This window comes from Dermochelys coriacea, chromosome 12 (assembly GCF_009764565.3).
Source record: "Dermochelys coriacea isolate rDerCor1 chromosome 12, rDerCor1.pri.v4, whole genome shotgun sequence".
NCBI lineage: Eukaryota > Metazoa > Chordata > Testudines > Dermochelyidae > Dermochelys > Dermochelys coriacea.
Window position 1 is genome coordinate 29,382,172 of NC_050079.1, and position 21,819 is coordinate 29,403,990.

Genomic DNA, 21,819 nt, shown 5'->3' on the forward strand with positions numbered 1-21,819 from the left:
GGCTATCAGAATTGGCTTCTGCAGGAAGGTGTCCTAATGGCAGCAAACCACACCCAGAAATATTAATAAACTGCAGTGAATCCAGCTTATAACAGCAAGTTGCATATTTGACTCTGACTTTAGTAAATTAGGAACTTTGATGGTATTTTTTTCAATAGGATTAAGATCAGACCTTTCAAGGATACATGCTTCATATACTACTGAAATGGAGCAACTGCTGAAATGTAACACAGCGGACATTCAAAGATGTCCAGTAACAAAGGACAACAATTGAGTGCCAGAAAATAAGACGTCTTATACAAATAAGAGGTACTCAAATTATAGTCCATGGAACACTGGCTAGTGGTCTGTGAAGAAATGATTGATTGCATGGTATTGACTCCTTATTTGCTGTTGATAAATACTCTAAAACATAGCCCCAAAGTACTCTCACTGTTTTTCCTAATAGCAGTTGGTATATTCATAACAGGGATGTTGTGTGAATGTGAGCAGAACAGGTGGTGGTCTAGTCAATGGAAGGGAAGGTGGTCCATGAAATAATTTCTCAAGGTGTGTGGTCTGCCTATTTTGGAAAAAAATATTTGGAACTCCTTAATTAAGGAATCAAGACAATCTAGAAGAGGCAGAAGATAAGCCATATAGGACACGAAGTGATCAGGACCACAGTTCTACATCTCCTTATTACTTCCTAATAGCTTGCTAGAATATTTGGTTAACTTACTAGCACCTTCCTCTTTTCCTGAGATGTCTCTCAGGGCCCTCACGGTTTATCTTGGGCAAGATTACAGCCTTAAGTGGAATGGTTTGATAGCATATTATGGACCTGATTCTCCACAGGCCCAATTTTACACTAGTAAAATGTGCTCAGAAAGGCTAAAAGAGGTATTTGGATACTAAAGTGATGGAGGCACTATAAATACCTGCATAGAGAGAGAGAGTTGCTTTTGATTTACATTGATGCGAATGAGATTCAAACTTCCAATTGGGGGGACACACAATGCAATGGCGATAAGAGTTAAGTTGGATAGTAGTAGTGTCTGAGACATACAACAATGACTATTGAAACTGAATACATCTCAGAGACAGATCAACAAAGACATAATTACTGCTGAAAAAATTGAATGGTCTTTGAAATACAGGGCCTGACTCTCTCCTACTTTACATCATTGTAACTCCATTGACTTCAGTGTCACATGCAGTGTGACGAGGCTTATGTAATGAAGTGGAGAATCAGGCCAACAGTTATGGAGAAACTCAAACATGGATGCAAATGCTGATTCACCTCACTTATAAATGTGAGGGAATTAATCCCAAATGATATTTATTTTTGGGAGATTAGGAAATTCGTGACACAATAAATTTCAGTGATTTGCATAATATAATTGTTTGCTTCTTTGATTTGTCCCCACCATAGATTGAGGACTTGTATTTAGTCCTATGCAGGGTATTTTCTCAGGTATGTTTATATTTAAATATGTTTTATGATTGTGAATTTCATTTTCTAAAACCATTCCTGTCCTAGTAAACCATTATCCTTCAGAAGGGACAGACCCAAGTTAAAACATTGTCTGCAGAGACAGTATGCCAATTTATTTTATACTTGCTAGAATGGATTCATTAGCTGTGGCAGGTGAATTCCGTATGATAGATTCACTGTGGGCTGCCTAAATCAGCTGTGGGAAAGAGCTCCCTTTGGATGCTCAGCTTGGCCTCAAAGCCTATTTGGGCAGTTAAGCTTGAATATTGGAGTTATTCCTTCTAAGAAGGCCTCTGCAACTGCACCTTTAATTGCTCATCAGTTGACACCAATTATAGGGCAGTGGCAAAGGCCCTACTGCTGTAGCAGAACAGCTGGTGCTGTAAATTAACTAGGAATGTTTTTCAGAAGTCACATTTACCACAGGATCACACAGTAAGTTAGGCAACGAACACCACAGTAACCTATCATTGTTAGTAGGAGATGTGCTCGCAAATGAGGGCGAGGTGGCCCGTTGGATCTGGGAATGGGTCTTTGCTTATTCAGTGTGGAAGAGCAGCTCAGCTGCTTCTTCAGAAGTGTCCCACCTTTTCCCCAGGATCCGACCAAGTTCTCCTCGTCCACCTAGGCATCTGCAGCAGGTGAAGGGAACACATAAAGAATCATATATGGGTTACTTTGCCAGATTTGGGGGAGTATGGAATTCCTTCCAGAGTCGGGGAGCTGCAGTACAGCTGGTCCGTTGCCAGGAATAGAGACTGTTTCTCCCAACACGGGGAATCTGGATACCATTTGTATGTAATCCTAGATCCTAAGACCTTTCCCTGGTTTGCTCACAAGGCATTTGAGGGAGCAGAACTGAATCTCTCTCCACATTACACAGAAACCCTCCTCAGTAGACTTCTGCTTATACCAGGGATGGATCTGGCCCTGAATTGTTGATTTCAGGGATTTCTGGTTGAGATGCAGGAAGGAAGCTGAAGGTGGAATCTAGTAAAGAGGTGCAGAGCATATTTGTAGAAATGATATCTGCAATGTTTTTTATACAGGAGAGGATTGGATGCAGAGTACTGGTTTCTACCTGGATCAATTGAGATGGCTGTTGCCAGGGTAAAATGTAATTCTTTTTATCTTTAAAAGAAATAATGTTAAACATTCCCATGCAGCCATGTTCAGCAGAGACACGATGGAGAGAGATGCTTTGGGAAATAGAGTTTTTAAAAATGTAGCTGTTTGGAGGTCAACAGTTTCAAAAATGAGAAGCCACATCTGCAAAGATAAAATCATTGAACTATCAAATTACCCTTGGAAAGTTCTCCAGTCATGCCAGGCTATAATTATTTTATCATACTTTGGGCAACATACATGTACTGCCATTAAGGATTTTACATCAGGGTCTTCTCCTTCCAGGGATGAAGTCACACTATATGCCCTTACTTCAACAAAAGATTACTTTGTTGTAATTATTATTATTATAATTATTAGGTCAATTATTTGCACTTCCACTCAGGGGCAGCTCTAGCAATTTTGCTGCCCCAAGCAGTCGCTGCGGGATATGGACTGCCGCCCCATTCTAATTACCGCCCCAAGCACCTGCTTGGAAAGCTGGTGCCTGGAGCTGGCCCTGCTGTTCCACTCCAATTAATATGATATGGCCTTCTAGTTCAACTTACAGCAGCCAGTTAAGCTCCCTGGGAGGTACTTCTGAGTGCCTAAATAGTAATTAGCCACTTGAGAAAATTCACTAAAGTTCAAATAACTGTCAGATTTGCAAACACATCATTGTACCATTGATTTATTAGCAATGTCTGTTAGCGGAAGGAAAAATACAGTGTACTGTACAATGTATAATGATGCAAAGAACCCTGCTGAAATTAGATTAAATATGTGTAACACGTACATAATTTAGACATAGAACACTTATGTCAAGTAGCTGTTTTTTTCTTCCAAAGAAAGAGTGAGTGAGTATGTATGTATGTATGACCATAGTAGAACTAGTAAGGCCCCCATCTTTTGTGAAATAGAGAATCTTTTAAATTTCAGTAATAAAAAACGAGTTTCACTTGAATGCAGCATTCTTCCTTCTGGACAGAACTGAAGATATTATTTGAGGACCAAATCATGCAACCAACTCAATGGAAGTGGAGTGTTGTGCAGACAGAGCGTTTTCATTAACTTTCAGTGGGGCTCCCTGTAAGTATAGATATACATCTGTGGTTAGATGCTGTGTTTGCTGTTAGAGCTGAATTTAAGTGTAAAGTGTCAGATCAGGCTTTTTTGGGGTCTGTCTTCTAAAATCAAATAAACTGACCACATAATAACTTTCTGGGCAATTAGTGCATATTTTGGATGCCTATGAGGGTGACCAGATGTCCCAATTTTATAGGTACAGTCCCAATATTCTGGGCTTTTTCTTGTATAAGCTCCTATTACCCTCCACCTCCTGTCCTGACTTTTCACATTTTCTATCTGGTTACTCTAATGCCTATAGGCATTAAAACCTTATATGACACTCTCACCACATTAGCAGGGTTAATATGTGGTGCTTTTCTTTTTTTACAGTGCAATATACTGTACCTGCATATTATTCTTACAGTACAAAGTCTTATTAAAATCAATGATGCATGTATCTATTTCACTTCAATGTGACTTTGTATAGTAAACATCATATAAAGTGAGGAGAATTCATAATGAACTAGCCATCAAGGCTTCTTAACAAACTATTTAATTACTGAGAAAATGAAAAGTGATCTTACCATATAATATACCATATCACAGCTATATATTTTTTTGTTGTTGTTCATGCTAAGCCCAATGTGGTACCACATACTTTCATTTTCTTAGTAAAGTCCTACTGCCTTAGTAAGGAGTTCAGGCCTGGGCTCAGTGCTGACAGTAATATCTGTGGAGCAGACCAAGAGTGTATAGTGCAGAGTAATGGACCATTCTTGCAGGGAAGAGAGATGGGGGATGTATTTACCAATGGATGTAGCAAAAAGCCAAAGAAGCTATGTAGTGAAATATTCCTGGAATATGCTCTGACAAAATGCTGTAGTCCAGTCTTGTGAATTTCCAAGTGAGATTTTAAGGCATTGGCTTTGACTTTTAAAGCTCTAAATGGCTTAAGACCTACCTCCTTGAAAGCACCTCTTAGTGTTCCGTATTGTCACAGTTGAGATCAGCTGGGGCACTGGAGCTAGCACTCTGTATGGCATAAATGATGGGGGGGGGAAGGGAGGCTGTGAACTAGGGCTGGCCCCAGGTCTTTGGCTTCCTGTTTTTTGTTGGAAGACTTTGTAAAGTCATAGGAAGTGGACTGAAGCTTGAGTCGTAACGCTCCTAGTACTGTCAACTTAATTGGGTTTACTTGTGCAAAAATTAAGTAGCACAAAAATGATTTTTTTATGCATCTTAAAGAAGCAATGAAGGACATAAACTGTTCTTTTGATCTTTCCTTCACAGTTCACATTTGGGTAAAGGACTAGTGAACATTATTGCACTATTTTATGCTATCTCTTGCTGCAATATTCCAGAAGACAATTGTGTCTTAGTACAGCATAGCATTCCAAGTCTCATTGAAGCCAAACATCTAAATTATTTTTATGACCAGTTAGATAATATTATGACAATAATTATTTCACTGAAAAAGTTCTTCTGTTCAGTTTCATTAGGGGGTCATGTAACTTTAAAATAGTTGAATAGACTAAAATCAGGTTTTTGAAATTGCTTTGGGTTGTTAACATATGTTTCAGACCAAAGCGACTCGTGATGACATAATTAATTATTACATATTGAAAACTTGGATAATGGATAATAGGCATTACTGTACACTTAAAAGGTTTCAATATGGTGGTTATGTGAAGAAATGAAAAGTAGGTATTGCCCAATAGCTAACTTTGAAAATTCAACTAGTAAACCTGCATATGGCATTTTTTTAAAATTGCCTTAACAAATCTGAACAAGAGCTGGGCAGGAAATGGTTTACCTGTCCCAGGATAATTGTGACTTAAAAATTTTCCTGTTCCACACTGGGACAAAATCGAGATCTTTTTGACAAAACAACAAAGAAAGAGACCCCAGAATATTGTAGTGGTTGCAGCACTCACCTAAGCTGTGGGTTCCCCATGTTCAAGTCCTGGAATGAATCAGGCACAGCAGGGACTCTAACTTTACCTAACCACTAAGTTATTCTGGGCTGCCCCCTGCCTTCTGGGCAGCAGAGTCAATCTCTCACTCTTTTTCTCTGGCCCAATATAGCTGTTCCAATTTGTTTAATATTCACTGGGCCAGAGTGACTGACTCTCTTACATTGAATAGAAGTTACATTCTGGGCCTGAGAAACCCTCCTTGACAAAAGTTTCATAGAAAATGGTGTCATCTTGAGAAGAGTTTTGGTTTCAACAAATTGGCATTATGAGACCAATTTAAAAAAAAATCCTGACCAGGTCTAATCCTAATCCTTGAAAAATATCTCTGAAAATTATGTGTTATAAAATTTAGTTGCTTTCAGCATATAGGCTGTAAATTAAAATATGGTACTTGGTAACATTTATGTAACGTTAAAGTAGTATCCGTTTGCCTACAAGTTTTATTTATAATGTTCTTGGTTCATCCCTTTCTCCAACTTGTAAAGGTAACATGGAACAACTAGATGATAAATCAAATGGTTAGAATCCTACATTTTGAAGGGTCTTTGAATTCACATTCTGCTGATGCATTTTCATAACTATTGGTATATGCAGAGTCTAATTTTTATGCATGCAAATGGACACCAATATACATGATGACCCACTGTGCAAACCTAAGTGATCCTTTATATGTACAAGTGGCCCTTTTGTGTGGGCATGCACATGTTCACATCCTTTGCAACCTCAATAGGGTGTTTGCAAATATTGCATTCATGTTTTTGGAAGCCTGTCTAAAAAATTCAAAGGTTGAATCCAGAAGCAGTCACTTGATCTTCAACTGGTGGCGAGCAAATCTGACTCAGATTTCTCTGAAATCTTCTGAAATCTCTGTTAGTGGCAAATATTATTCAATCTGGGTTTAACTTTCAGAACAGTAGACACATTTTTTGTTCTGAGGCACTGTACATGAGTGTACCACATGATTCATCTGGTACTCTTCAATGTGATTGAATTGAAGAGCTAGTATGACATTGACTGAGTAAATATTTGCAACTGAAGTACTCTAACATCAATGTGAGAAGCAAGAGTTCTAGTTCTGGTACAGTAAATTCATGGAGCCTGCTGGATCTACAAGATACAGTTTAGCTCTCTGGGAGCTCTCAAGGGAGAATGCAAATCTGGAGAGTAACCTACATTTTGGCAGAATAACACTAGCCCAGGATTTCCTTCCCAGAGACCTAGGATCCTGCCCCTCCCCCTAACTGCCCTTTGGTCATGGAATAGAAGATTGATGTCAGAGTAGACACTATTAGACATGCCAGCTTTTTGGGTGGCCCTCTCTGGTTGGCTTTCAGTCAGGAGACTGTCTGAGATGCATTACTCAAGATAATGTCTCTGTCAGCTCCAAAACTGTTCTACAGAAGAGGATGGGGCCCAAAAGGATGGGAAAATACCCTCTTTTCTACCCCCATAACGGTGAGGTGGAAAAAATGATCCCTTAATTCTCCCATCACCAAACTCTCATCACTACAAGGAGACATCTATGGCTTCATCCAATCTTTCTCCTCTGTGTATTTGTCCTGAATGTCTATCTCAAAGATTCCATTGGCATAAATGAGATTTTACACAGTAAATAGTTCAACACTGAAGCCAATATGAAGTATTCTCAGAAAAAAAATATACCCACAATATGTAGCAGTATGGGGAATCCTGGGTCTGTCTGCTTTGCTTCAGGCTGGCTGCTACTGATTCAATGGTAGTCTGTACCAAGTTCAAGATTAGGATCTGTTCCAAACCCATTAAGATCAATGGGGAAAAATCCTGTTGATTTCAGTGAGCTTCGGATCAGGCCACTAGTGTGCATGTATTAATGTACAGCAAAATATATTATGAAGATTTTGTTGCTAAATAACTGTTACTAGTATCTTAACACACTAGATTAAGCTTCCTTAGCATTTAGTAAACAAAGAAAACTAATCAGAGTAGATGTGTTTAGAGATGTTTCTGAAAATGTAATGTTTATGCATTACAACAAAGTTTCGGTGAATGAGATTTCAATTATCTGCAGAAGCAAAAATTTAAACAAGATAAAATCTTCATAGAATGCACTAATTTGACAGTTAATGACATCCAAAAGAATGGTTTCAGAGTGGCAGCCGTGTTAGTCTGTATTCGCAAAAAGAAAAGGAGTACTTGTGGCACCTTAGAGACTAACAAATTTATTAGATGCATCCGATGAAGTGAGCTGTAGCTCACGAAAGCTTATGCTCTAATAAATTTGTTAGTCTCTAAGGTGCCACAAGTACTCCTTTTCTTTTTATTCAAAAGAATGTCTACTCTTTTTACTTTTTAGGAAAAATCACATTAGGACCAAAGAAAAGATGCAACCATGGAGTTTATTTTTAAAAAAGTTGGCTGGTGTTTTATGAAATATTTGATAGAAAATGTCCAGAGATGAGTGACTATAAACCCTGAGTTTATAGTGGGTAGGTTTATGAAGCCTTTGCAAATATTAAAAAGATGATAGGACAAAAGAATTGCTAACTCATTTAAATTGGATGAATAAATCAATTAAATTCACTATCTCAAAGGGAAAAAGTCACATCAAGGATTGGTAATATAACACGTATTAAAGGGATATGGATAGGGAGAATGTTTCTTACCATAGCAAAGAGCCTAAAACCTTCAAATCTGAATCATCTTGTATTCAGTGTGGATGAATAATTAGATGGTTGCACATTTAATATTTATTTATTTCTGGATTTGGAGACAAAGTATCATATCAAGTAAGAAATATGAATGTATAATATGTAACTTAGGAACATAATAAAAATATTAACCAGGTGACTTACACAACCATCATGTTAAGCTTCTCCACTGAAAATTTGATTATATAGGGTTGATAATATTAATCATAGAAATGTAAATATGGAAAGGCCCTCAAGAGGCCATCAAGTCCAGCCCCCTGCATGGAGGCAGGACCAAATAAACCTAGATCATCCTTGACAGGTGTTTGTCCAAATAGAATCTCCCTTGAAAGCCTTTTTCAAGAATTTCAATATCCTTATAGTTGGAAAGATTTTCCTAATACATAATCTAAATCTCTCACACTACAGATTAAACCCAATAGTACTTGTTCTCCCTTGAGTGGACATGGAGAACAATTGATAATAGTCCTCTTTACAACAGTCTTTTGCATATTTGAAGATTCATCAGGTCCCTTCTCAGTCTTCTTTTCTCAAGACTAAATATGCCCAGCTTTTTAACCTTTCCTCATAGGTTTAGAAAACCTGACCATTTGATCATGATGTTTGCTCTTCTCTGGACTCTCTGAAATATGTTCACAATCTTCCTACAGTGTGGTGCTCAGAACTGGACACAGCACTCTAGTGGCCTGACGAGTGCCAAGTACAAAAAGAAAATTACCTTGTTCAACTGATGCAATGTGCACCACTGGAGGCCCCCAATATATATGAATACACTTCTGTGGAGTGTGCACAATGTGAATTTAGGCTTCTTCAGTCTTCTCCCCTGATCCCTTGCTGTGCAGGATCATCAGGATTTGGATTTGAATTAGAATCTGCATAGAGATCATTAGATGAAGTTGGGAGATCTATTGTAAATTCATATTTGAAAGTCCCAGGTGAACTGGGTTCTATATTTGAATGACGGGCAAATTCTAGCAACCTTCTTGAATGTTACAATGCCACTTCCTTTTAAAGGTCTCTTTGTGTAACCCACACACCTCCTGGGTGTGGTGTTCTGTCCCATCTCGTGGCACCAAGACCACTTAGCGAGAGATATTAATGATTCTGCTCTACAGTCTTAGCTAAGGGCCGTATGGCTTTTAGCTCCCGCGGTTGAGGCTCATGCACTAAGCTACAGAAGCCCGAGGTTCGATCCCGCCTGCATCCGACAGGAGTCTCTCAGTGTTACATTCGCACTGGGTTTCTGCCATAAAAAGGGACAGAATCATCATTTTGTCCTGAACTATCAGAGGCCCAGATCTGAAACGTCCTTTTTCATTTTAAAAGAGTATATAAAGCTGGCCTACAAATGATGGACCAAATCCTTGGTCCCATTGAAATCAGTGACCATTCTAACTTTGTTTTTAATGAAACCAGAATTTTGCACTCTATTGCCTGCTAAATGTTGCTCATTTGAAATAGTCATGCTTTTTAATTAAATATCTTAAGTTTCTAAATTAAATATCTTAAGTTTCTAAATTAACTGCCAAAAGCCTGTCTGCCTCTGTGCATTCTCTCACTTGTCCTTTTTTTAAAAAAAAAAAAAGAAATTATCCTTGCAAAATACAGATTAGAGATGCCAAGAAATAGAATATATACATTTCCCCAGCAGCATTGTCATGTCTCTCCCACTTTCTATCTCTCCTTGGCAGACTTCTCAAGTAGCTGTGTTGGCAAATGTAGAGGAGGTATTACGTACGAAGGCTGCTTTTAGAGCTGCCTTATTATGCTGCATAATATTTTCTTTGTACTCACCTTAGTGTCTGAGGAGTTCATGAATGAAATCCCACACAAATCCCTCATGAGATCTCTAGGCAGGAAAGTATACTTTTTTGTCATGCAAATATTCTCATAGACCTTGGGATCTGCCTTCCCCATTGGTACTGAATATCAATTTTTAAACATGAAGGCCTTTCTGAGAATTAGTGTTTTTAATCATTCTCTATAGCATATTGAAATTATATTTTCTTTCTGTTTGCTTAAGTAAATCTTGATTTAATTTAATTTGCTTAAACTTTGTTTATAGGAAGTGTTTGAAATTAACAATTAAAAAACCCAACATCCTGTTTTTTAACTGCAAACTGAATCTGTATTATGCATATTTATAAAAAAAGAGTAGGCCTGGCCCTAAATGCTATGAAAAGCTTGGTGCTCTCAAACTAGCTAGCACAAGCACAATCCTGTGGTGAGGACTAATAGCTTTATTAAGGCAGTCAGTCACTGGAGAGGGAGTCAAGTAACTGGGGTTTAGTTCCCAGCTCAGCCTTGGACTTTGAGCAATATATTTTTCTATTTAGCAAGTCATTTACTTTTTCTGTGCCTCAGTCCCCCATCTGAAAAATGTGGGTCACAGGAGCATTGTGAGGAGAGATTCTTGATGGAGTGCTCAATACTACAATGAGGGGGTTTATTATATAATACTTATTCAGTCCTTAGTTGCGTTGACTTGAGTAGTCTGTAACACTGATCCCTTGTGATACAAAATTGCTTGGAGGGGATATATTTCTCCAGTAACAGAGATCCTTTGGGAGATAATTGTTTTCCCTAACCCATACATAGTTCCTACACAAGAAAACTTTTTATACTTTCATGTTTGGGTCTTGCTTTCAAGCTATTTTTGGACCTAAATTTGGTTCCTAAGAAAAAATAAAATAACTGCTGATCTAGTGTGTTTGGTGACCAAAAATGTGTTTGATAGCTCCCCAATGAGAGCGGCATATATCCATGTAACATTGGCAATATGATTGATCAACAAAGAGAGAGAAAATTCAGCTCAGAGTGTCAATTCTATGAGACTCATTTTGCAATATACAAGTATAAAGGACAAGATTCTCACTTGGGATTAATTGTTGTAGAGCCTTTGAGATCAGCAGATTTTGCACCAACCAAGGTCCTGGCCCCAAAAACTCAGAATCTCTACCTCAAGACCCAGTTCTACAGGCCTTACTCACATAAGTTTTTTCCAACACTTGCAAACAGGATTGCTGAAGTCATTGTGACAAGCAGTGTTTGTACGCACACACATACATACAAGTTGTCATATATGCCATATTTTCCACTGAGTCACCTTCTTTTGTATGGCTTGGATATATAGCAACAATTACAAGTTTGATAGCCAACACATTGCCGCAGCAATGATCTGGTGAATGTCTTTCAGGCCCCCGGCAGAAAAACAAAGGGGACCTTCAGATATGATGTGCTCTTTCATTTGTGCCTGGTGACCACAGTCGCATACAGATTGCCTCATTTTTCATTTAAACAGGGTTTGTCCACATCTCCCATGAGAGCTTCTGATGCAATTCAATCTGCACCAGTCTTTCCGACATAAATCAAAACTTGGTGGTTCCTCAACAGGATCAACGATGAGCTGTTTGTTTTGAGTAGTCAAAGTGCTCTATGTGACTCTCCATTGAGCTTCAGCATCAAAGTTGGGTGTAAAGATCTTGAAACAGTTCCATAGAGGGTTGTGGGATTCTAATTTCATCTTTGGCAGGTTCTGCAGGTCATGGTGCAGTGGGATCCTTGTATTTGCATTGACATGATTAAGAAAGTGAGATGTCTCAGCAGCTCTTCTAATCTGTTGAGGCTGGATGTGCAATAGGACCGGAAGCCAGTCAACTGGAGTAGATTTGAGCGTCCCTGACACTATGCATAGCATTATTGTGGTGAGTGTCAAGGAGTTTAGTGTGACTGCTATGAGACCACCCTGGTGCATGATATTCAGCTATAGAATATACTAAGGCAGTTATTGCAATCCATAAGGTCCATGGACTGGAGACCCATGATGTTCCGGGCAATTTTCTGGTAAGCATGACATAAGACCTGATTGCAGGTGTTCTCGAGGTGTTGTTGAAAGGTCAAACTCCGGTCCAGTGTAACGCCAAGATACTTTGGATTAGCTTGTCTGATGCTCTCACTGCAGAACTGCACATCAAGTTTGGTATTAGCCAATTTATTGTTCAGATGGAAAGCAGTTACCATGGGTTGGTTTCTTTTGTGTTTTTGTTTTTGTTTTGGATTAGGCCTAAGTTTCCAGCATTGGAAATAATCAGGCGTGTGCTAAGATCTCAGGTTAGGGTGCAGCCAATGGTATGGAGGCTTGTATGCTGAACAGCTAGGGCAATATCATCTGCATACATTAATTTCCTTGACTCAGTCACTGATATATCTGTGGTGTATAGATTAAAAAGTATTGGGGCCAGGACAGAGCCCTGAGCGATGCCCGAGTTAAGAGTTCTTGTTCTACTGATCTGGCCATTAAGGTGTGCCTTAAAGTGGCAGTCCCCAGTCACTGCCATCAAGTGGTGGATTGTTCGGTGGCAGCGAATGATGCAGGAGACCTTGAGGAGGAGGCCCTGTCTCCAGACAGTGTTGTACACCGAGGATAGATCAACAAGGGCGATCCCTGTCTTCAACTTATGTTGGAATCTTGCTTTAATGTGGCTAGTAAGTGAAGCTACTCGGTCACAGCAGTCCCTCTTCAGGTGAAATCCTGCCTGCTCCACAGGGGAGGATGTCTTCAATAATATCAGGCAGATGGTGGAGCAGCACCCATTCCATGAGCTTGCTGGTGGTGGGGGGGAGAGAGATGGGGCAGTAGCTGGATGTGACCTCTGCGGGTTTCCTAGGCTTCAGTAGGGCAGCCACTGTTGCCTGTCACCAGCTTGTTGGCACTTCTCCAGTTCTGTGCACAGCAGTAGAAAGCACCACCAGCCATTCCCGGCCCCATTTCCCAGATTCTTGAGAAACTCTGTTGGAATGCCATCAACCCCTGCAGCTTTCCGGCTTTTGGTTTCCAACAGCACAACGTTGATCTCCTCGACAGAATATGGGGAAGAGAGTGGGGATTCCTCCAGGCATTGTTCAAGGTTTCTGAGGAGTTTCCACTGGACCTCCTCATATGTAATCTTGTCTGTCGGCATCTTGCTGTTATAAAGATTTCTAACATTCTAAGCATTTGCTGTCACCTTTTGAGCATTGCATTACTGGCTGGGATCCTCCAAGTTGCCACAAAAGAGCCCATGGCTTAAGGCTTGAATGGGTGAAATCAAGGCTTTCAACAGTCTCTCTTCACCTTTCCAGGAGCACCCAATTCAAGGACTCAAGCAGCGCAGTGGCTTTATCTGGGTTGTCACTCTTTTCATATTCCCTCAGGAGAGACTTGGATTTCTTTGTCCAGCAGGGGGTGACAACCTTGTGGTGGCCACACAGGATGTACTACTTAGTGGTCAATTTTAGGATGTTTGTAAAATGACTGAAGTTTTTAGGCATTGATTGGAGCCATGGGATCCAAGATTCTGTTTCTGAAGTGTAGGATGATTGGGTGATGTTGGCTATGCGGGAAGTGACTTGGGATGGTTATTGTTGTGGCCAGTGGGACACCTGCACTATTATAGGTTACAAAACACAGGTCCGGCTTGTGATCCATTGTCCACCTCAGACCAAAAAGATCCAGGTTGCTTCGGATCATAGAGCAGATGGAGGCCTTCAAGGGAGGACCATTCTGTGATCTGCTCCCCCACTGTGTCATTTGAGCACAATCCCCAGTCTTCGTCATGGCTGTTTGTCACCTATGTAGATGGCCAGATGGGGAAGGTAAAGTAAGATAGGATCAGGCCTCATGTTAAGTGGGATCAAAACTACAACCTTCACGTGCTGCTTCTGTTAAGTGCTGGTGTTTTTTGTGCTCTGTGTTTTGTGCAAATTCATCAACACACCAATGTCGTCAGTTAGCCACTGGACATAATTTTACCAACCTTCCAGTGAATGTAGCAATAATTATACTTCTTCAAACTGACCAAAAAAGAACAGTTGGGCCAGTCATCTGAATATACCAACTTAATGTAGAAGGGATATCCAGGAAAAAAAACAGATTACCTTTTGAGGACCCTCGAAGAAACGCACGTGCCCACTGAGAGATCATATAAGAATGAAATGTGCATACAACTTGAGAGGGTTGCAGCATCATGCCCCACATTAATTAGGAGACAGTGCTGTACAAATTGTGAAACTGAGCCAAAGATAAACTATCACAGCTCAGTGCACCCCCCTTTCCTTCTGCCATTTATATCCCACTGGGTCTAACTGTGCTTCAGTTACACTGGTGCAAATCTGAAATAATTAAGCTAATGTTAGTAGTGGTTTCTGGTGTAACTGAGCAGAATTTGGCTCAGGGCTGTGAAGAGAAATTCTTAATGAAACCCGCATACTCTAGCGTATTAACTCATAATAGAAGTTGGTTTGGCTAAAAGGCCTGTGTACGGAATATTTCATCCCAGCACTTTTTCCAGTATTAATAAGTAATGAAATTGTATCAATTCACTGTGCTAAATGGCATTGATTATAGAAGTGCTCAAGTTACCACATAGAATATATTACGGATTAAATTCAGAGAGCTATGTTAATGCAATATTAAAAATGAGATTTGATTTGCACTTAAATCAGAAAATTCAATTGAAGTTCAGCATCCTTAATTTTGGGCAGTCCAGCCCAGAATATCTAATATAATTAAACTGCACTTTTTTTACACTTGTATCAGCATTGTTACAAACTTCACTCTGACACTTCCAGGATTTATAAATAGGGCCCTACCAAATTCACAGCCAGGAAAAATGCATCATGGACCATGAAATCTCGTCTCCCCCTGTGAAATCTGGTCGTTTTTTTCTTTTTTTGCTTTTACCCTGTACTAAACACATTTCATGGGGGAGACCAGCATTTCTCAAATTGAGGGTCCTGACCCAAAAGAGAGTTGCAGGGGGATCACAAGGTTATTGGGGGGGGGTCTTACTTCCACGCTGACTTCAGAGCTGGGTGGCTGTAGAGTGGTGGCTGTTGTCCGGGAATCCAGCTCTGAAGGCAGAAGTAAGGGTGGCTATACTATACCATGCCACCCTTATATCTCCGCTGCTGCTGGCAGTGGCCCAGCATTCAGAGCTGGGGTCCTGACCAGCAGCTGCCACTGCTCTCCAGCTACCCAGTTCTGAAGGCAGCGCTGCCTCCTGCAGCAGCACAAATGTAAGGGTAGCAGTACTGCAACTCCCCCTACAATAACCTTGTGATCCCCTCCCAACTCCCGTGAAATTTATTATTTTAAAAATCCTATGACCATGAAATTGATCAAAATGGACTATGAATTTGGTAGTGCCCAATTTATAAATCCAAATCATTGTGAACCTAGAGTGAAGTTTGTTGTACTCCTTTTATTAATAGTTAGTAAAATTCAAGGACATTGACATTTAAACCAACACTGACATCCAAACCAATTTTAACTCACATTTTATCACCAAATGTCATGACATGCAAACACAAGCTCCTCAGCTCCATGATAAATTCCATAGTTCTAGACTATAACCAGCCATAATAGGCTCATTCTTTTTCTCACAGTCAGAAAGTAATTGCTTTAAATTTATGATCCTTAAAAATAGGAGCTAAGATTTGAAGTGATGTCTCGGCAACAATAATTAATTATTATTGAGTAGAGGTGATCAGAAAATGGAAGTGTCATTCTATTGAAAACTCCAGCACTCTGAAATTTCATTCTGAATTAGAACAAAAAAAGTCAATTTTCTGTATCCTGGAATTTTGAACTATTGATTTCAAAATATCAAAATGATTTGTGTTGATATCAAAATGTTATGCTATAAATATTAAATATTGAATGTATATTTTCATATAGTATAAAATAAAATATACATTGTTTATGTATATTTTTGTTTCGACTTTATCATTAAAGTCAAAACAAAACAAAAAATTCTCAGGTTAATGTAAAATATTTTGAGTTTATTGAAAAGAAGAAGTTGAAACAAATCATTTAAATATTTTTTCAAGCTAAAATTGTCATAAGAAACACATTCCTGCTAAACATTTCTTTTTTAAGAAAACTGCATTTACTGCCACAATGTTTACACTGGGGGAAAAAAAAGATTGAGCTGCTGTACTAATGAACAAAAATGATTAAGAAGGAAGGAATAAAAATCCTACAAATGCCCAAGGCAGGAAGTTGAGAATAAATAAATCAAGTAATTGTCTGTGTCTGTGCGCGCGCGCTTGCGCATACATGAAATTCAGGATTTTATCCTAATCCGTGAGGCAACTGTGGAATTCTGCAGCAAAAAAACTCTTTGGGGTGAGGGCCGATTCTGCCTTTTCAGTTCTTTAGCTGTACTCCGTCCTGTCTATGTTAGGTTTTCTTGAAGCTCCACCAGTATTAGCAAGCTCAATAAGATGCTAGTGGCCACTACTGTGTGGTGTGTATCTGATTCCGGCAGATTTAGATGATACAGTACTTAAAAATATCAATGGCTGCCTGGAGCCTCGCCTATGTTAGCGCTTTCACCATTGCTACCACTGTGATAGCAGCAGCAGTCTTAGTATAGGTGTGAAATTTTTTAAAAATAAAGTCTCGAGGTGAGGTTCTTTGAGGCCTGAAAGCATAAAAAAATTATAGATTGCTATTCTACTTTAAAAGAAAAGGAGTACTTGTGGCACCTTAGAGACTAACAAATTTATTAGAGCATAAGCTTTCGTGAGCTACAGCTCACTTCATCGGATGCATTTGGTGGAAAAAACAGAGGAGAGATTTATATACACACACACAGAGAACATGAAACAATGGGTTTATCATACACACTGTAAGGAGAGTGATCGCTTAAGATAAGCCATCACCAACAGCAGGGGGGGAAAGGAGGAAAACCTTTCATGGTGACAAGCAGGTAGGCTAATTCCAGCAGTTAACAAGAATATCAGAGGAACAGTGGGGGGTGGGGTGGGAGGGAGAAATACCATGGGGAAATAGTTTTACTTTGTGTAATGACTCATCCATTCCCAGTCTCTATTCAAGCCTAAGTTAATTGTATCCAGTTTGCAAATTAATTCCAATTCAGCAGTCTCTCATTGGAGTCTGTTTTTGAAGCTTTTTTTGTTGATGTATAGCCACTCTTAGGTCTGTGATCGAGTGACCAGAGAGATTGAAGTGTTCTCCAACTGGTTTTTGAATGTTATAATTCTTGATGTATGATTTGTGTCCATTCATGCTTTTACGTAGAGACTGTCCAGTTTGGCCAATGTACATGGCAGAGGGGCATTGCTGGCACATGATGGCATATATCACATTGGTAGATGCGCAGGTGAACGAGCCTCTGATAGTGTGGCTGATGTGATTAGGCCCTATGATGGTATCCCCTGAATAGATATGTGGACAGAGTTGGCAACGGGCTTTGTTGCAAGGATAGGTTCCTGGGTTAGTGGTTCTGTTGTGTGGTGTGTGGTTGCTGGTGAGTATTTGCTTCAGATTGGGGGGCTGTCTGTAAGCAAGGACTGGTCTGTCTCCCAAGATCTGAGAGAGCGATGGCTCGTCCTTCAGGATAGATTGTAGATCCTTGATGATGCGTTGGAGAGGTTTTAGTTGGGGGCTGAAGGTGATGGCTAGTGGCGTTCTGTTGTTTTCTTTGTTGGGCCTGTCCTGTAGTAGGTGACTTCTGGGTACTCTTCTGGCTCTGTCAATCTGTTTCTTCACTTCAGCAGGTGGGTATTGTAGTTGTAGGAATGCATGATAGAGATCTTGTAGGAGTTTGTCTCTGTCTGAGGGGTTGGAGCAAATGCGGTTATATCGTAGCGCTTGGCTGTAGACAATGGATCGAGTGGTATGATCTGGATGAAAGCTAGAGGCATGTAGGTAGGAATAGCAGTCAGTAGGTTTCCGATATAGGGTGGTGTTTATGTGACCATCGCTTATTAGCACCGTAGTGTCCAGGAAGTGGATCTCTTGTGTGGACTGGTCCAGGCTGAGGTTGATAGTGGGATGGAAATTGTTGAAATCATGGTGGAATTCCTCAAGAGCTTCTTTTCCATGGGTCCAGATGATGAAGATGTCATCAATGTAGCGCAAGTAGAGTAGGGGCATTAGGGGACGAGAGCTGAGGAATCGTTGTTCTAAGTCAGCCATAAAAATGTTGGCATACTGTGGGGCTATGCGGGTATCCATCGCAGTGCCGCTGATTTGAAGGTATACATTGTCACCAAATGTGAAATAGTTATGGGTCAGGACAAAGTCACAAAGTTCTGCCACCAGGTTAGCCGTGACAGTATCGGGGATACTGTTCCTGACGGCTTGTAGTCCATCTTTGTGTGGAATGTTGGTGTAGAGGCTTCTACATCCATAGTGGCTAGGATGATGTTTTTAGGAAGATCACCAATGGACTGTAGTTTCCTCAGGAAATCGGTGGTGTCTCGAAGATAGCTGGGAGTGCTGGTAACGAAGGGCCTGAGGAGGGAATCTACATAGCCAGACAATCCTGCTGTCAGGGTGCCAATGCCTGAGATGATGGGGCGTCCAGGATTTCCAGGTTTATGGATCTTGGGTAGCAGATAGAATACCCCAGGTTGGGGCTCCAGGGGTGTGTCTGTCCAGTCCTTGCTTACAGACAGCCCCCCAATCTGAAGCAAATACTCACCAGCAACCACACACCACACAACAGAACCACTAACCCAGGAACCTATCCTTGCAACAAAGCCCGTTGCCAACTCTGTCCACATATCTATTCAGGGGATACCATCATAGGGCCTAATCACATCAGCCACACTATCAGAGGCTCGTTCACCTGCGCATCTACCAATGTGATATATGCCATCATGTGCCAGCAATGCCCCTCTGCCATGTACATTGGCCAAACTGGACAGTCTCTACGTAAAAGAATGAATGGACACAAATCAGACGTCAAGAATTATAACATTCAAAAACCAGTTGGAGAACACTTCAATCTCTCTGGTCACTCGATTACAGACCTAAGAGTGGCTATACTTCAACAAAAAAGCTTCAAAAACAGACTCCAATGAGAGACTGCTGAATTGGAATTAATTTGCAAACTGGATACAATTAACTTAGGCTTGAATAGAGACTGGGAATGGATGAGTCATTACACAAAGTAAAACTATTTCCCCATGGTATTTCTCCCTCCCACCCCACCCCCCACTGTTCCTCTGATATTCTTGTTAACTGCTGGAATTAGCCTACCTGCTTGTCACCATGAAAGGTTTTCCTCCTTCCCCCCCCTGCTGTTGGTGATGGCTTATCTTAAGTGATCACTCTCCTTACAGTGTGTATGATAAACCCATTGTTTCATGTTCTCTGTGTGTGTGTATATAAATCTCTACTCTGTTTTTTCCACCAAATGCATCCGATGAAGTGAGCTGTAGCTCACGAAAGCTTATGCTCTAATAAATTTGTTAGTCTCTAAGGTGCCACAAGTACTCCTTTTCTTTTTGCGAATACAGACTAACACGGCTGCTACTCTGAAACCTCTCCTTACAGTGTGTATGATAAACCCATTGTTTCATGTTCTCTGTGTGTGTGTATATAAATCTCTCTTCTGTTTTTTCCACCAAATGCATCCGATGAAGTGAGCTGTAGCTCACGAAAGCTTATGCTCTAATAAATTTGTTAGTCTCTAAGGTGCCACAAGTACTCCTTTTCTTTTTGCGAATACAGACTAACACGGCTGCTACTGTGAAACCTATTCTACTTTAAAAGGTAAAAAGGGATGGGTTTTGTGCTTAAAATGCAAAACATATCTGTACAATATCTTAAGGTACGTGAGGGGTGAAAGAGGCGGCAAAGCCTCTTTTCCTACACTTAGTTAATTCTAACCTTAACAAATTGATTAAACTTTCCAAAAATTTTAAACTCAGGCTTATGTTAAGAATATAACTATAGTTACCAAATGACAACTTTCCAGAATGTTGTAAGTACCTAAAAATAATGGAAGTGCCTTTTCAGCCTGTGCTATTGAGTCCCAAGATTCCTTTAATGCCAACTAGGAAAAGGGTTACAGAAATGTCCTAAAAAGAAAAGGAGAAGTTGTGGCACCTTAGAGACTAACACATTTATTTGAGCTTAAGCTTCCGTGAGCTACAGCTCACTTCATCGGATGCATTTTTCCACTAAATGCATCCGATGAAGTGAGCTGTAGCTCACGAAAGCTTAGGCTCAAATAAATGTGTTAGTCTCTAAGGTGCCACAACTCCTCTTTTTCTTTTTTGCGAATACAGACTAACACGGCTGCTACTCTGAAACCAGAAATGTCCTTGTTCTTGTAAGTATGTTCTGGCTCACCAGAGGATGTCATGTGTGGTCTTAAATAAAAGCCAGGATCACACTGATCATTAATGTTGCAAATTGTGTGTGTGTGTGTGTGTGTGTGTGTGTGTAAATACTGAAAATATGTCTTAGTCTGTATCGAGTCAGGGTTAACAAACAGGTTTTCTGTCAGACAAGCAATGTTTATTCACCTGTCTGTATGTTGAGATGTAAATTAAGAATTGTAAATTACCACAATGACTATCCATTTACATAACAAGTCAAGAGGGGGAGAAACAAGTGATGGGGTTTATACTGTCTCTGAGTACAGACAATGAAATTTGGGGATAAAAGAAAACAACCTTCCTATCCTGAACCTAGAAAGTAAATGGGCAATTACATTCATGAAAAAGGATCACAGCTGGCCTTCATTGGAAACTCTCTGCAGAAGACTTTGAGTGTGACAAGACTTCTTTAGACAGGAGATTAGTGCAAGTTAAGTTTAGTCATCAGAAAACATGTTATTACTTTGTTTTATATCCTTTTTTTCACTATCTCTTGAATATTTGGGAATAAACTTATCCCTGTTTTTACTATGAATATAGTGATGTGTTAAGCAAGGTGCTGATCCGGAGTTGAATCATATAAGCTGATGTGCACACTGTTCACTCAGGTTTCAGAGTAGCAGCCGTGTTAGTCTGTAAAAAAGAAAAGGAATACTTGTGGCACCTTAGAGACTAACAAATTTATTTGAGCATAAGCTTTTGTGAGCTACAGCTCACTTCATCGGATGCATTTGGTGGAAAATACAGTGTGGAGATTTATATACACAGAGAACATGAAACAGTTGGTGTTACCATACACACTGTAAGGAGAGTGATCAGGTAAGGTGAGTTATTAGAAGCAGGAGAGCAGGGGGAGAAAAAACCTTTTGTAATGATAATCAACATAGGCCATTTCCAGCAGTTGACAAAACTTCTGAGGAACAGCGTGGAATAAACATGGTGAAATGGGTCATTACACAAAGTAAAACTATCTACTCCCAGTGTTTATTCAAGCCTAAGTTAATTGTATCCAGTTTGCAAATTAATTCCAATTCAGCAGTCTCTCCTTGGAGTCTGTTTTTGAAGGGTTTTTTTTGTTGTTGTTGAATTGCCACTTTTAGGTCTGTAATAGAGTTACCAAAGAGACTGAAGTGTTCTCCAACTGGTTTTTGAATGTTATAATTCTTGACGTCTGATTTGTGTTCACTTATTGTTTTAGGTAGAGACTGTCCAGTTTGGCCAATGTACTTGGCAGAGGGGCATTGCTGGCACATGATGGCATATATCACATTGGTAGATGTGCAGGTGAACGAGCCTCTGATAGTGTGGCTGATGTGATTAGGCCCTA

General features: G+C 40.0%; 1 long non-coding RNA gene across 2 annotated transcripts in view; it reads left to right on the forward strand.

Annotated features, from left to right (window-relative positions):
* The window catches only part of LOC122456299, a 183,230-nt gene that overhangs the window by 67,068 nt on the left and 94,343 nt on the right, over window positions 1-21,819 (forward strand). The gene's annotated exons all lie outside the window — the stretch shown is intronic.